This window comes from Ranitomeya imitator, chromosome 3, assembly GCF_032444005.1.
Source record: "Ranitomeya imitator isolate aRanImi1 chromosome 3, aRanImi1.pri, whole genome shotgun sequence".
In the NCBI taxonomy this organism is placed as follows: Eukaryota; Metazoa; Chordata; class Amphibia; order Anura; family Dendrobatidae; genus Ranitomeya; species Ranitomeya imitator.
The window spans coordinates 655,298,558-655,314,684 of NC_091284.1; the positions used below are offsets into that span (position 1 = coordinate 655,298,558).

General features: G+C 41.9%; 1 protein-coding gene across 8 annotated transcripts in view; it reads right to left on the reverse strand.

Annotated features, from left to right (window-relative positions):
* The window catches only part of ENOX1 (ecto-NOX disulfide-thiol exchanger 1), a 977,400-nt gene that overhangs the window by 490,502 nt on the left and 470,771 nt on the right, over window positions 1-16,127 (reverse strand). For 7 of the 8 annotated variants that reach the window (XM_069758240.1, XM_069758244.1, XM_069758249.1 and 4 more), the window contains one exon: window positions 13,368-13,426. The exons of the other annotated variant lie outside the window; for it this stretch is intronic. The gene's annotated coding sequence lies outside the window, so the exon portion shown is untranslated. The remainder of the gene's footprint in view (window positions 1-13,367; window positions 13,427-16,127) is intronic. 8 annotated transcript variants of the gene reach the window in all.

Genomic DNA, 16,127 nt, shown 5'->3' on the forward strand with positions numbered 1-16,127 from the left:
TTTGCATTTGCATGTACTGTCACACACCAGTAACTTCTCGGAAAATATGAATACATTTCCAGATCTTCTATACATGCAGGCAGAGCGTGCTGCTCTCGCAGGAGAGGGGGATGGATGGGGTTATCACTCCACACAACACCATTTGTGGCTTTCTAAGAAAAATGTAAGCAAATGTATGTCTTTCTTTACAACTGAGAAGTGAAATGTCCCTTTCTCCTCAAACAAATCAAGGAGCTTTCAAACAGCATTTACACATGATTCATATGATGTTTTGTTAAATTAGGAATTCTGCCTAATTATATAACGAAGATGTCTCAACTAATTACCGAGAGTCAGGATGAAAATATGGTGCTGAAAACAAATGTGAAATAGTCATTGTTTAGCAATGTGTTTACTTGGCACAAGATTGTGGTTAGAAATAAGATATTAAGATAAGTCATTGCCGCTGCCTAACAAAATGGGCTGTATCCAGCTCAAGGTATGTAATAGTACCATGCTGTATGTAAGATGCTCGGTACGCTCAATAGGGACACTGTGCAGGCTGATATTTAGGACGAGTGTCAGAAGAACTTGTCCTCATATTAATCCTTTACAGGCTGTTATTACTTGCACACGCCAAGTTACCAAATGCTCAGTACTTAGATTTTCCATATACACAACGGTTACTAAACAAGGCCAACATCTCAGATCAGATGTCCCGCTATAATCGCAGGAGAATCTTTAAAAAAAAAAAAAAATGCGTATGCAATTGGAACACATATGAAACACACCCTAGATGGAGAGGAGACGCAAATTCAACAAAACCTCACAAACTACATGAGATGTATTCAGACACCTTAAATGGAACCTGTCACCCCCAAAATCGAAGGTGAGCTAAGCCCACCAGCATCAGGGGCTTATCTTCAGCATTCTGTAATGCTGTAGATAAACCCCCGATGTATCCTGAAAGATGAGAAAAAGAGGTTAGATTATACTCACCCAGGGGAGGTCCCAATCCGATGGGCGTCGCGGTCCGGGCCTCCTATCTTCTTACGATGACGTTCTATTCTTGTCTTCACGCTGCGGCTCCGGCGCAGGCGTACATTGTCTGCCCTGTTGAGAGCAGAGCAAAGTGCTGCAGTGCGCAGGCGCTGGGCCTCTCTGACCTTTTCCGGCGCCTGCGCACTACAGTACTTTGTTCTGCCCTCAACAGGGCAGACAAAGTACGCCTGCAATGGAGCCTGAAGACAAGAAGGGGACGTCATCGTAAGAAGATGGGAGGCCCCGGACCGCGATGCCCACCGCAGCGGGACCACCCCTGGGTGAGAATAATCTAACCTCGTTTTCTCATATTTCAGGATACATCGGGGGCTTATCTACAGCATTACAGAATGCTGTAGATAAGCCCCTGATGCTGCTGGGTTAGCTCATCTTCGATTTGGGGGGTGACAGGTTCCCTTTAAGATAGAAAGCCAGACATATCTAACATATCTAAACTGCCAAAATGTAGACTTATTCTCCTTTTACAATGTGCTGATAGATCGTAATAAAAGACAATCCTCTGAATCTTAAAAACAAAAATAATGGGGCATATTTCATAGTTCTGTCTAATTTAATTTATACACAGTGTAAACTTAGGAAACAAAAAGGAGACATGGACATAGGAGCTTATCAAAAATTGTAGATAATTTTTATTATCAATTGATTAAAACAAAAACAAAAATAATAAATACAAGTTAAAGCTGATAAATGAAAATAGGGGAGGACAGTGAAATTACAGTGCCACGTAAAACAGGAGTCACAATTTATGGGATACGTACATATGGATAAAGAAAAACCAGGAAGGGCAAAAAAAACAAAACAGTCAATAACACAGAAAAATTAATGGCATCATGTATGCAAATATAGATCATGTGGGGAAATATAAAGTGCATGTGCAATAAATAATCAGAAGTAATTATTAATATAGCAATGTTCAAAATATAAAGTGCCAAAAATAAAGCAAAGGAGATATATATGGAGCATGCAATTGAAATTATTAGTGATGGTAGCCAATAAATGTGGTCAAAGACCTAAACATAAGAATGAATCCAGCCACAGAGATATACAGAGAACATACAATTGATTATTAATGATGGTAGCTTATGAATATGGTCAGAGACCAAGTATAAATTAACCCAGGTTTCAAATAAATTAGACAGGTATTAAATAAATATAATCCCAGTGACCAATCTGATAGAGGACGTGGACAAGGCAGGCCACAACGCGCGTTTCACATTTAGCTTCTTGGGGGGACATCAGTGTAAACTTAAACTAGCCAGAAACTGTACCAAATTTGCTCATGAAGAATGATACACTTGGTGCATCCATAAACACATTAGTGTAACTGTACACCCCCTCTTGGTTTACTTACGTTTAGACAAACATCTTGTACCAACATTTTGGAAGCCACAGCCCGTTTCGTGGGTGCCGTGGGGAATGGGTCACATTTCCTACTAGTGGGCTACTGTTCCGCTGCACCTTTTAAGTTAGGAACCCACTAAGAGGTTCACCGTGACGTGGCAATGGGCTTCATACAGTCTGATCAGAATGTTAAACTAAGAACCTCACGTTCAGTTTTGTAAATTTTTGATTAGCAGCAATAGATCAATTTAATTTTTTTCTACAGTTATGGCAATAAATTTATCAGTAATTATTAGCCATTTATGAGTAGTAGCTGAAGTCTGAGCATTATTGTGGTAAAATATAAAGTTGAGATATGTACCTTCACTTATTAACTTCACAGCCCTGATTTTCAACCAAAACTGAAAAGATTTGCACTATCCTGGTCTGACGTCCACTTCGGTAACTGGACCAGGGCAGTGACAATTTGTCAGGGCAACACGAAAATGCTGGCATCCTGGGCGCCTCTTGCAATGACTAGATCCAATATGACATCATGTCCAATAGTGGACAACCCCTCTAAGGTTTAATAGCCCTTTAATATACATTTTAGAATATTTTTTTATTTTTGCAGTCGTCAAACATCTACCGTATATACTCGAGTATAAGCCGACCCGAGTATAAGCCGACCCCCCTAATTTTGCCACAAAAAACTGGGAAAACTTATTGACTCGGGTATAAGCCTAGGGTGGAAAATGCAGCAGCTACCGGTGAATTTCAAAAATAAAAATAGATCATTATTTCCCCATAGCTGTGCCATATAGTGCTCTGCACCGTTCATTATTTCCCCATAGCTGTGCCATATAGTGCTCTGCACCGTTCATACTGCCCCATAGCTGTGCCATATAGTGCTCTGCACCGTTCATACTGCCCCATAGCTGTGCCATATACTGCTCTGCACCTTTCATACTGCCCCATAGGTGTACCATATAGTGCTCTGCACCGTTCATACTGCCCCATAGCTGTGCCATATAGTGCTCTGCACCGTTCATATTTCCCCACAGCTGTGCCCCATATAGTGCTCTGCACCGTTCATACTGCCCCATAGCTGTGCCCTATATGATCTGCACCGTTCATATTTCCCCATAGCTGTGCCCCATATAGTGCTCTGCACCGTTCATATTGCCCCATAGATGCTCCACATAACTCTGTGCCGCTGCTGCAATAAAAAAAAAAAAAAGCCATACTCACCTCTCTTGCTTGCAGCTCCCAGCGTCCGGTCCCGGCGTCTCTGCGCACTGACTGATCAGGCAGAGGGCGCCGCTCACACTATATGCGTCATCGCGCCCTCTGACCTGAACAGTCAGAGCGGAGCGACGCCGGGAAGATGGAGCGACGCCCGGCGGGTGGAATGCGGACAGGTGAATATTACATACTTACCAGTTTCCGGCGTCCCGCTCCCTCTGCCTGTCACATGGTCTTCGGTGCCGCAGCTTCTTCCTCTATCAGCGGTCACCGGCACCTATGGGAGGTGGATCCGCTTATTCATTTCTCTAATGAGCGGTCCCACGTGACCGCTGAAGAGCTGCAGCACAGAAGACCGTGGGACGGCAGGGGGAGCGCCAAGATCGCTGGAAGTAGGTAAGTATGTCTCAGCGCCCTCACCCGCCGACCCTGCCACCCACCTTGACTCGAGTATAAGCCGAGAGGGGCACTTTCAGCCCAAAAATTTGGGCTGAAAATCTCGGCTTATACTCGAGTATATACGGTAATACAAGCGTCTTAGCTAGCCCTTAGAATATTATAGCTTAGAATTTATTTTTAACATTAGAATTACGAGTTCCATTACCGGCTGTAATTGAGACTACAGTGAAAGAACTGATATTTCCTAACAATGACTATCTACTTACGTTGGTGACATTTTATTGGACTACTTTCTAAACATATTATCAGGAGTACAATTATTGTCTTACCTTTCATATAAAATAAAGTGTCTACTACCGCATCACATTCAGATTATAAAATGTGAATGCTTTCAAATATTGCTTTAGCATAGATGTCAAGAAATCTATCAACAGTATTAAAGTGATGGCCTATCAGAATGATGGTCCTCAAAGCCGAAATCATTATTCTTATAACTTTGACAGCAAACCAAAATTGGAAGTGCAAATACAGTTATTTCATACCACAGAGGCAGAAGTGAGCATTTCATTTTATCTGTATTACATAGAAGAAGCCTGTAGTAAAACTGGACTTCATCCTAATAAAAGTGGTGCAATGGCCTCACATTGAATGTCAGGCGCAAGCTAAGAAATTACATTATTAAGCCAAGGACTGTTGTTAATGTGACACAGGTTAATGTAAGAGAGCAAATTCAGCCATCACTTAGTGATGGTAATTATATATCAGCCATAACATAAAAACCACTGGCAGGCTAGGGGAACAACATTGATTATTATGCTATCTGTCACGAGTGGGATATATTAGGCAGTAAGTGAATAGTCAGTTTTTGAAGTTGATGTGTTGAAAGTAGGAAAATTGGGCAAGTGCAAGGATCTGAGCGACCTTGACGAGGGCCTAATTGCGATGTCTAAGCAGAGCACCAGTGGGGTGCTCCCAGTATGCAGTGTTTAATACCTACCAAAAATAGTCTAAAGAAAAACTAGTGACATGCATGTCTAAGACTTCTTTCACATTTCCGTCGCTACGGGTCCGTCACTATGCGTCGGGCCGACGTACCGACGGACGTTATGAAATTTAGGGGACGACGTGGGCAGCGGATGCAGCTTTTCAACGCATCCGCTGCCCATTCTGAAGTCCGGGGAGGTGGGGGCGGAGTTTTGGCCGCGTATGCACGGTCGAAAATGGCAGACGTGTCGCACAAAAAAACGTTATATTGAACGTTTTTTGTGACGACGGTCCGCCAAAACACGACGGATGCGATGTGTCGCAATCTGTCGCTAATACAAGTCTATGGGGAAAAAACAGATCCTGCAAGCACATTTGCAGGATCCGTTTTTTTTCCAAAAACAACGGACTGCGACGGTTTGCCAAAGACGGAAATGTGAAAGAGGCCTAAAGCTTATTAATACACGTGGGGAACAAAGGCTAGCCTGACTTTCCTGTAGAACAAATTGCTGAAAACTTTACTGCTGGCTAACGTAAGATAATCGCCAAAAAGTATCCAATAGTAATGTAAAAATTATTACTTCTAGGTGGGTGCCAATGCATGCCCCTAAGCACGTTTCGGCAAACTGCCTTCTTCCGGGGGTCATACTTTTTGGCGATTATCTTACGTCTATAGATATACTAATCTTGCATTATGTACTCATACATTTTGGTGTTTCACGTATACTATTGTTTATCACATCCGTGTTTAGTTTCTTGCAGTGCCTCTGTTGAAAGTATGGTGGGTTCCTCTGCCAAATTTTGGTTTCCCACTTTTTAATACCTTTGATGTTTCTATATATTTTTCATTTTTGTGATTTTTTTTTGTCAATAAAATTGTAATTTTTTTATATAGTTGGTTCTTGTGTACATTTTTTCTTATCGGATTATTATATTCTATGGGTAGGCTGCATTATACTGTGAGTGGGATGGCTGGATTATACTGTGTGTAGGGGTTGAATTATATGGTGGGGGGGTTGAATTATACGCTGTGTGTGGGGGCAACATTATACTCTATGAGGGGGCTGCATTGTACTCTTTTGGGGGCTATATTGTACTGTATGAGGTAGTCGCATTCTACTTTATGTGAAGGCTGCATTATACTGTGTGTGGGGGGACTGCAGTATATGGTGTGTGTGAAGGGGGCAAGATTATACTGTGTGTGGGGATGCATTATACTCTTTGAGGGGGCTGTATAATACTCTATGAGAGGGACGTTGCCTTATACTCTGAGGAGTGCGCTTTTGAGGGGGCACTGCATTATACTCTCAGAGGGGCTGCATTGTACTCCATGAGTGGGTGCTCCATTGTACTCTATGAAAGGGCGCTGCATTGTGCTCCGAGAGGGGCAGAATTATATCCTGAGGGGGGCTGCATTAGGCTCTAAGTGGGGCTGGATAATGCTCTAATGAGGCCTATGAGTTGCATTATATGGGGGCTCCATTGTACTATATCAAGGACCGTGGGGAGTTAATAATACTTTATGTGCTATATAGGACCTGCATTATACAATATCGAGGACTATGGAGAATGTATTAAACTATATGAAGGACTATAGGGTGCACTATACTATGAGGAGTGCATTGTACTAAATGGATGACTATGGGGGGTGTATTATACTATATGGATGACTATGGGTTGTGCATTATACAATATAGAGTACTATGGGGTGCATTATACTAAACAAAATCAAAATGCTGTCTATTCATCGATTGATTGGCTTGTTTATGCCGGAACAAAAATGATGATAACATGATACTGTATGGGGAAAGATTGATTTACTAAAGATCACTCCATGCCCATCACTCTTCTTCAGCCGATGTAAAGAGGCCAGGAAACAAGCATTGAATGACTTCAATATTGTCGATTGCACTCATTTAGTGGCGTGAACTCAGAGCATGTAAATACAACCAAAATGTTACTGTGTGATGTGGAATATGTGAGCATTTGGGGCCCCACTTTAAACTTTTGCCCAGGGCCTCACTTGGTCTAAAACCAGCCCTGCATATAGGAGACCCCAAGACTGTTGTATACACATCACATAGGAGAATCCGGGGTTGGAGTATATACATACCAGGAGACATGTGAATTGCAGTATATACATCTCATGGGGCTATAGATTATACACATCACAGGAGACATGGGGCTGCGGTATATAAACATCACAGGAGGACATGGGGCTGCGGTACATACACATCACAGGAGACATGGGGCTGCTGTATAGACATCACAGGAGACATGGGGCTGCTGTATAGACATCACAGGAGACATGGGGCTGCTGTATAGACACCACAGGAGACATGGGGCTGCTGTATAGACATCACAGGAGACATGGGGCTGCTGTATAGACACATCACAGAAGACATGGGGCTGATGTATAGACACATCACAGGAGACATGGGGCTGATGTATAGACACATCACAGGAGACATGGGGCTGATGTATAGACACATCACAGGAGACATGGGGCTGATGTATAGACACATCACAGGAGACATGGGGCTGATGTATAGACACATCACAGGAGACATGGGGCTGATGTATAGATACATCACAGGAGACATGGGGCTGATGTATAGACATCACAGGAGACATGGGGCTGATGTATAGACACATCACAGGAGACATGGGGCTGATGTATAGACACATCACAGGAGACATGGGGCTGCTGTATAGACATCACAGGAGACACGGGGCTGATGTATAGACACATCACAGGAGACATGGGACTGATGTATAGACACATCACAGGAGACATGGGGCTGATGTATAGACATCACAGGAGACATGGGGCTGCTGTATAGACATCACAGGAGACATGGGGCTGCTGTATAGACATCACAGGAGACATGGGGCTGCTGTATAGACACATCACAGGAGACATGGGGCTGATGTATAGACACATCACAGGAGACATGGGGCTGATGTATAGACACATCACAGGAGACATGGGGCTGATGTATAGACATCACAGGAGACATGGGGCTGCTGTATAGACATCACAGGAGACATGGGGCTGCTGTATAGACACATCACAGGAGACATGGGGCTGATGTATAGACACATCACAGGAGACATGGGGCTGATGTATAGACACATCACAGGAGACATGGGGCTGATGTATAGACACATCACAGGAGACATGGGGCTGATGTATAGACACATCACAGGAGACATGGGGCTGATGTATAGACACATCACAGGAGACATGGGGCTGATGTATAGACACATCACAGGAGACATGGGGCTGATGTATAGACACATCACAGGAGACATGGGGCTGATGTATAGACACATCACAGGAGACATGGGGCTGATGTATAGATACATCACAGGAGACATGGGGCTGCTGTATAGACATCACAGGAGACATGGGGCTGCTGTATAGACACATCACAGGAGACATGGGGCTGATGTATAGACACATCACAGGAGACATGGGGCTGATGTATAGACACATCACAGGAGACATGGGGCTGATGTATAGACACATCACAGGAGACATGGGGCTGATGTATAGACACATCACAGGAGACATGGGGCTGATGTATAGACACATCACAGGAGACATGGGGCTGATGTATAGATACATCACAGGAGACATGGGGCTGATGTATAGACATCACAGGAGACATGGGGCTGATGTATAGACACATCACAGGAGACATGGGGCTGATGTATAGACACATCACAGGAGACATGGGGCTGCTGTATAGACATCACAGGAGACACGGGGCTGATGTATAGACACATCACAGGAGACATGGGACTGATGTATAGACACATCACAGGAGACATGGGGCTGATGTATAGACATCACAGGAGACATGGGGCTGCTGTATAGACATCACAGGAGACATGGGGCTGCTGTATAGACATCACAGCAGACATGGGGCTGCGGTATAAACATCATAGGAGTGACAGGTCTGCTGTATAGATACTGTCTGCATTCAGTTTCCTAAATGTAAATCTGCTCAAAATAGCAAAGCGAAGAATATTAAAGAAATACCGAGAAAGAATTTAGATTGTGTGGAATAAATGGTGCTATATACTGCAAGTGAGAAAAATAAATAATAAATAACAGGACACAAGGAACATTATTTCACATCCAAAGCTTAGATGCTCTTTCAGTGAAGTTTTCCCACCATTAAAAAAGGTGAGAACCAAGTCTAAAAAGCTTATAATTTGTTGACTGCAAATTAATCAGAATTAAATTAGAAGGAAATGTTCCCAAGTTAATAATAACAAATTGCATATTGAGAAATGAAATTAAAAGCTCTAAAAATGACTAATGTAATAAATTATTACTAATCTGTCAACATAGATCAGTTATCACTTCCCACGACCATTGAGCACATCACTTCTGCCTGTAATATTCAATTAGCACACTTCTACTGGGGCAAGCAGTGGTAACATTTGTGTTTTTCTTTTCTGCTATTGGCAATATCTGTCATGTACCAAACCTGTGTGACACAAAGTTACCTTGCTGCTCACAATAACACATCAATACAGACAATTCAGCACTACGGTGCTAGAAAAACAAGGCATCAATCACAAAGGCCACAGTAGTCCAAACTCTCCAATTTCAAAATAATTGGCCGAGCTTCTGATGTATATGGGGTCCTACCGACTCTCCCCTGACAAATGAGAAAAATCACACAATCTGAATTAACCCCTTCATGCCCCAAGCCGGTTTTCACCTTCCTGACCAGTGTCATTTTAGGTAACAACTCTGGAATGCTTTCAATTATCCCAGAGATTCCGAGATAGTTTTTTCGCTACATGCTGTACTTCATAATAGTGGTAAATTTTGGTTAATGTAATTTGCATTTATTTAGCAATTTTCAAACTTTAAATTCAGACAAAATATTTAATAAATAATATTTACCACATGTCTACCTCACGTCAGCATCACTTATGAAACAACTTTTTTTTGTTAGCACTAGTGATGAGCGAATATACTCGTTACTCGAGATTTCCTGAACATGCTCGGGGGTCCTCCGAGTATTTTTAGTGCTCGGAGATTTAGTTTTCCTTGCCTCAGCTGAATTATTTACATCTGTTAGCCAGCATAAGTACATGTGGGGATTCCCTAGCAACCAGGCAACCCCCACATGTACTTATGCTGGCTATCAGATGTAAATCATTCAGCTGCGGCAAGAAAAATTAAATCTCCGAGCACTAAAAAATACTCGGAGGACCCCCGAGCATGCTCGAGAAATCTCGAGTAACGAGTATATTCGCTCATCAATAGCTAGGACGTTAGAAGGGTTAAACGTTTATCAGCAATTCCTAATTTTTTTTTTTTAAATTACAAAATCGATTTTTTTTTAAGACCTTTCATTTAAATCGACTTTGATGGGCCCATGTGACAGAAAAAAAAAAAAAAGTGACACCATTTTAAAAACTAAAAATTTTGAAAATGTAGCATTTTCAAAAGACTAACAGGAGAAAATGGACTGTACAATATGTTGAGCAGTTTCTCCTGAGTACACAGATTCCCCGTATGTGGTGGTAAACTACTGTTTGGGATTATGGCAGGGCTCGGAAGGGAAGGCGCGTCATTCGACTTTTAGGGTACGTGCACACGTCCGGAATGCATGAGATAAACCTGAGGTTTTCCGCAGGAATTCTGTATACGTTTTTTCGTGGATTTTGCGCGTTTTGTGCGGGGTTTTTTTGTGGATTTTTTGCGTTTTTTTTCCAGACACTCCAATATAATGGGAAATCTGCAAAAAATCCACAAAACTAATGAACATGATGTTTCTTTTTCCGGAATGCTTTTTTCTTAAGGAAAAAAACGCATCATGTGCACAAAAAATGCGGAATGCATTCTAAATGATAGGATGCATGTGTAAGCGTTTTTATAGCATTTTCAAAACGAAAAAACGCGTAAAAAACGCGACAATTCCTGAACATGTGCACATACCCTTACAGCGCAAAATTGGCTGAAAATAGATAGCTGACGCCGTGTCACATTTTCAGAGCCCCTGATGTGCTTAAACAGTGGAAACCCATAACAAGTGACCCCATTTTGGAAACTACACCCCCTCAAGGAATTTATTTAGAGGTGGGGTAAGCATCTGGAATCCACAAGTAAATTTATAATGGTCCTAGAATTTTATAATGTTGAGCCGTGAAAAAACAAAAAATTCCCACAAAAATGTTGCTTTAGCATCAAATTTTTACTTTTCATAAGGGTAAAAGGAAAAATGGACCAAACAGTGTGCTGTGCAATTCCTCCTGAGTACACCAATACCCCATACAGGGCTCGGAGGAGAAGGAGCGCCAAGTGGATTCTGGAATGCAATTTTGGCTATCCTAGATTGCGGATGACATGTCACAATTGAAGAGCCACTGACATGCCAATAAAGCCGGACCCCTTACAAGTGACCCCATTTTGGAAACTACACCTATTGAGCAATTCATCTAAGGGTGCAGTGAGCATTTACAGCCCTCAGGCGATTCACAATTGTACAACATTGGGCTGAGTCAATGGAAGATTACAATTTTTTCCAATAAAATTATGCTTTGGCCTCAAATTATCAATTTCCAAAGGGATAATAGGAGAAAATGGACAGTACAATTTGTTACACAATAACCACTGAGTATGCCAATACCCCATATGTGGTTGAGGAACAACGCATAGCTCAGAAGGGAAGTGACATATTGGAGCTGACGTGCTGGAATAGTTTGAGGGTGCAGTGTTGCATTGGCAGAGCCCCTGAGGTAGCAGAATAAGTGACCCCATTTCACAAACTACACCTCTCAATGAATTAATCTATGGGTGCACTGAGCATATAGACACCACAGAAGTTTATACCATTGGGCATAGTTTAAGGCCCAAGCTTTTAATTTTTATAAAGGTTACCGTAATAGGAAAAAATGGACAAAATAGTTTTTGTGTAATTTCTCTCCAATGCACCAATACCGTACATGTAAGTGGGAACTACTTTTCAGGCACAGTAGAAAGCTCAGAAAGCTCAGAAGGGAAGGAGCGCTATATTGCAGTGAAGATTTTGCTGTTATGGTTTAAGGCAGTTTTGACCCAGTGGAAAGTGCACCCCTGAGGTTCCAGAATAGCATCCCATAAGTGACCCCATTTTACAAACTACACCTCTCAAAGGAATTCACCTAAGGGTGTTCCTATTGACAGCACAGGTGGGTAACAATATTTTAGACCACTGGTCGGAAAAGAATAATCACCACCAAAATTTTGTTTTGGCCCCTGATTTCACATTTTCACATCGGGCAATGAGTAAAAATGACACCAAAATTAGTCACACAATTTTTGCTGGATACGGTATTATCCCATATGTGACTGTACAGTATTTCTTAGCCACATGGCGAGATTCAGGAGGGAAGTAGCGCTATCTGACTCTTAGAGCACAAATTATCGTGGAGTAATAGTAGTAGCAGTTTGCAGACTCCATACACAGAGCCCCTAAGTGCCAGAAGAGCAGAATTACACCTCAAATGACTTTTTTTGTGGAAATTACATCCCTCTGGGAATTTATCTACAGGTGTAGTTATGATTTTTGCCATACAGTGTATCCAGCTCGGGCTTCTGGAGACATGCACACGTAATTTTAGCAGGCTCATTGTCATATTTTGAGAGCTATAATACTGCTATACTTCTGCCTACAGAGTCATGTGATGGTTTGTTTTATGTGAGACAAGTTATGTTTTTATTGGCACCAGTTTTGGGCACATGACATTTTTTAATCGCTTTCTATTCCGACTTTAGGGAGGCAGAATGAACAAAAAGGAGTTAAGTCAGGAATTTTTTGTTTGATTTTGTATGCTGTTCATTGTGTGGTAAACGTGATAAGGTAGCGTTATTCTTCGGGCCAGTGCTCTGTACACCAAGAGCATACTGTAAATCCTCCCTCTGCCATCCTGCTCTGTAGTTTGTGTGTGTGAAGCAGGATGGTAGTCAAGGTGCAGAGAGGCTGCGATTATTACAGGGCACTCATTGCATAGCAAGCGCTAAATGTTCACTGCCCCAATGACTGGAAGCAAGCAGTCGCTGGCAGCATATAACTTCAGTTTCTCACTCAAGGTGAACTTCCAATTAGTATGAAACACAAGTTTAAAAATTTAAATTAAAATTTGTATATATATATTTTTTTTTTACTAACAGGCTCCCTTTAAGGAATCTACATAATCATTGTAGATGCAATATTGAGGAAATGTAGCAATGCACTACACATAATGCTTTAGGCAGAATATGCTTATATATCTTGCCACTGCTGACAATAAAACAAGCAACACAGATATTAGACGTATTAAAGAAACAAAAACATAGCAAACAACGCACAATGCAGTTTATCACTTGCCTCAGCAAACGCTTAGAAGTTAAATTCTTTTCTTCAATGTTGCAATGAAGTCAAGGAAGCTGAAAAATAGAACAATGCCAACGTTATTTCCATAAATTAAGAAATGGCTTTAGTACGAGTCATACGTTTTAAAGGATTAAAGGGCTGAAAGAAAGAAGAGAATAAAATACTACATAATTAATAATACAATCTTACAAGTCTTTTTATATTCACAAACAGAGGCAAAAAATAAGCTTCTTATATCTTTGGTATTCCAATAGCTATACGACCATGTGCATCGTGTGTTTAGAAACAATACACTGGTTATACAATGGCTCGACCACAAAATTACTGCATATGATTGAGCGTCCAACTCTCTGAACAAACCCCCAGGTCTCGTCAGTACAATATATGCACAGATGCAGACCACCTTACAATTTTCAATAGAATGAGGCTACATTCACACAACTAATTATGGTGTGAGTGCGAAAAAACTGACAGTGCTCGGGCCACTGTTATTCAATCGGGCTGTTCAGATGACTATAGCATGCATTAGCCTTTCCATATTTCAGATAGGACTCGTCCTTTCAAGCTTAATTGGGGGGAAATCGATCCCAAATAGATCATCCATACAGAATTTAATTCTTACAGCTATATTGCCTGTCCTTTAAACCACACATCCAAGCTCTTTCCACCTCCTGTCACCTCCAGCTCAAAAATATCTCCAGAATCCGTCCTTTCCTCAACAGTCAATCTACTAAAATGCTTGTGCATGCCCCCATCATCTACCGCCTTGACTACTGCAACATCCTTTTCTGCGGCCTCCCTGCTAACACCCTTGCGCGTCTCCAGTCCATCCTTAACTCTGCTGCCCGAATAATTAATCTCGCTCCTCGCCACTCCTCCGCTTCCGCACTCTGCAAATCTCTTCACTGGCTCCCATTCCCTCAACGTATCCAGTTCAAATTACTAATACTTTTCAAAAACCTGACCGGCACATCCAAACATAGACTCAGTGTGAACAGGTGCTGAACCTAGAGTCGCCAACTCGTATATAGTTAAGTAAATAAGGCAGCACACTGCAGCGCTAGAACATACAAACTTGAAAAACGAAATTTGAACTGCATTACTGCACTAGAAATATGTAAAATGAGAGCTTTTAGCGCATAAAAATGGCCAGTTTTATGTGTACCTGGTAGCCCCGTTACGGCATCTCTCTTATACCAGGTCCTAAACTTGCCTTACCTCGCTGAGAATAAACGTCTCCATCTGAATGGGTACATGTGAAAACCTCTTACTAGACTAAAATTCTCTCGCTCTGTGGAGGGGTACCGGGGCTACCAGGTACACATAAAATTGGCCATTTTTATGCGCTAAAAGCTCTCATTTTACATATTTCTAGTGCAGTAATGCAGTTCAAATTTCGTTTTTCAAGTTTGTATGTTCTAGCGCTGCAGTGTGCTGCCTTATTTACTTAACTATATACGAGTTGGCGACTCTAGGTTCAGCACCTGTTCACACTGAGTCTATGTTTGGATGTGCCGGTCAGGTTTTTGAAATGTATTCTTTAGCCTTCTGATCGTGCACTCCGCCTCCTAGCTTCAGGTGTTTTAATTACAGCAGGTCCAATACCCCTCCACAGAGAGAGAGAATTTTAGTCTAGTAAGAGGTTTTCACATGTACCCATTCAGATGGAGACGTTTATTCTCAGCGAGGTAAGGCAAGTTTAGGACCTGGTATAAGAGAGATGCCATAACGGGGCTACCAGGTACACATAAAATTGGCCATTTTTATGCGCTAAAAGCTCTCATTTTACATATTTCTAGTGCAGTAATGCAGTTCAAATTTCGTTTTTCAAGTTTGTATGTTCTAGCGCTGCAGTGTGCCGCCTTATTTACTTAACAAATTACTAATACTATCCTACAAAGCCATCAATAACCTGTCTCCTCCATATATCTCTGAACTAATCTCCCGATATCTTCCCTTCACGTAATCTCCGGTCCTCTCAAGACCTTCTTCTCTCCTCCACACTTATTCGCTCCTCACCCAACCACCTCCAAGACTTCTCCCAAATATCCTCCATCCTCTGGAATTCTTTGCCCCAACACATCCGACTATCAACCATTCGGATCTTTCAGATGGAACCTGAAAACCCACCTCTTCAGGAAAGAGTACAGCCTGCACTGACCCTGCTGCCTCCTCACCACTAACAGAGCTACCGCCTCACCAACACCGGAGCTCCTGCAACCCCCAACCTACTGTCTCCTTCCCCACCATCCTGTAGAATGTAAGCCCGCAAGGACAGGGTCCTCGCCCTTCTGTATCAGTCTGTCATTGTTAGTTTGCTTACTGTAAGTGATATCTGTAATTTGTATGTAACCCCTCCTCATGTACAGCACCATGGAATCAATGGTGCCATATAAATAAATAATAATATTGCCATTTTTTAACATAGGAAACTGTATTTCAAGTCCCCATGGCTGCATTTCTTACGGCTGTTCAACAGCCACAACACATGCCGGAATTGGCTGTTTGTTATGACTCGAACATATTTTTAGAGCACACCGAAGACATTCGGTTTGCATACGAGCACGCTTGGATAACACCTTATCCAAGCACGTTCGCTCATCACTACTGCGGATGTATAAAACCACATGCCATACAGATGAAACATTGTCACTTTGCTTTTTTATGAAAATCAGATGTGTGATCTGTGCCTGAGAGGTGTTTTATGGTATGTAAAAGTAGAAAATATCAAGTTAAATGTTTGCTACATGTTAC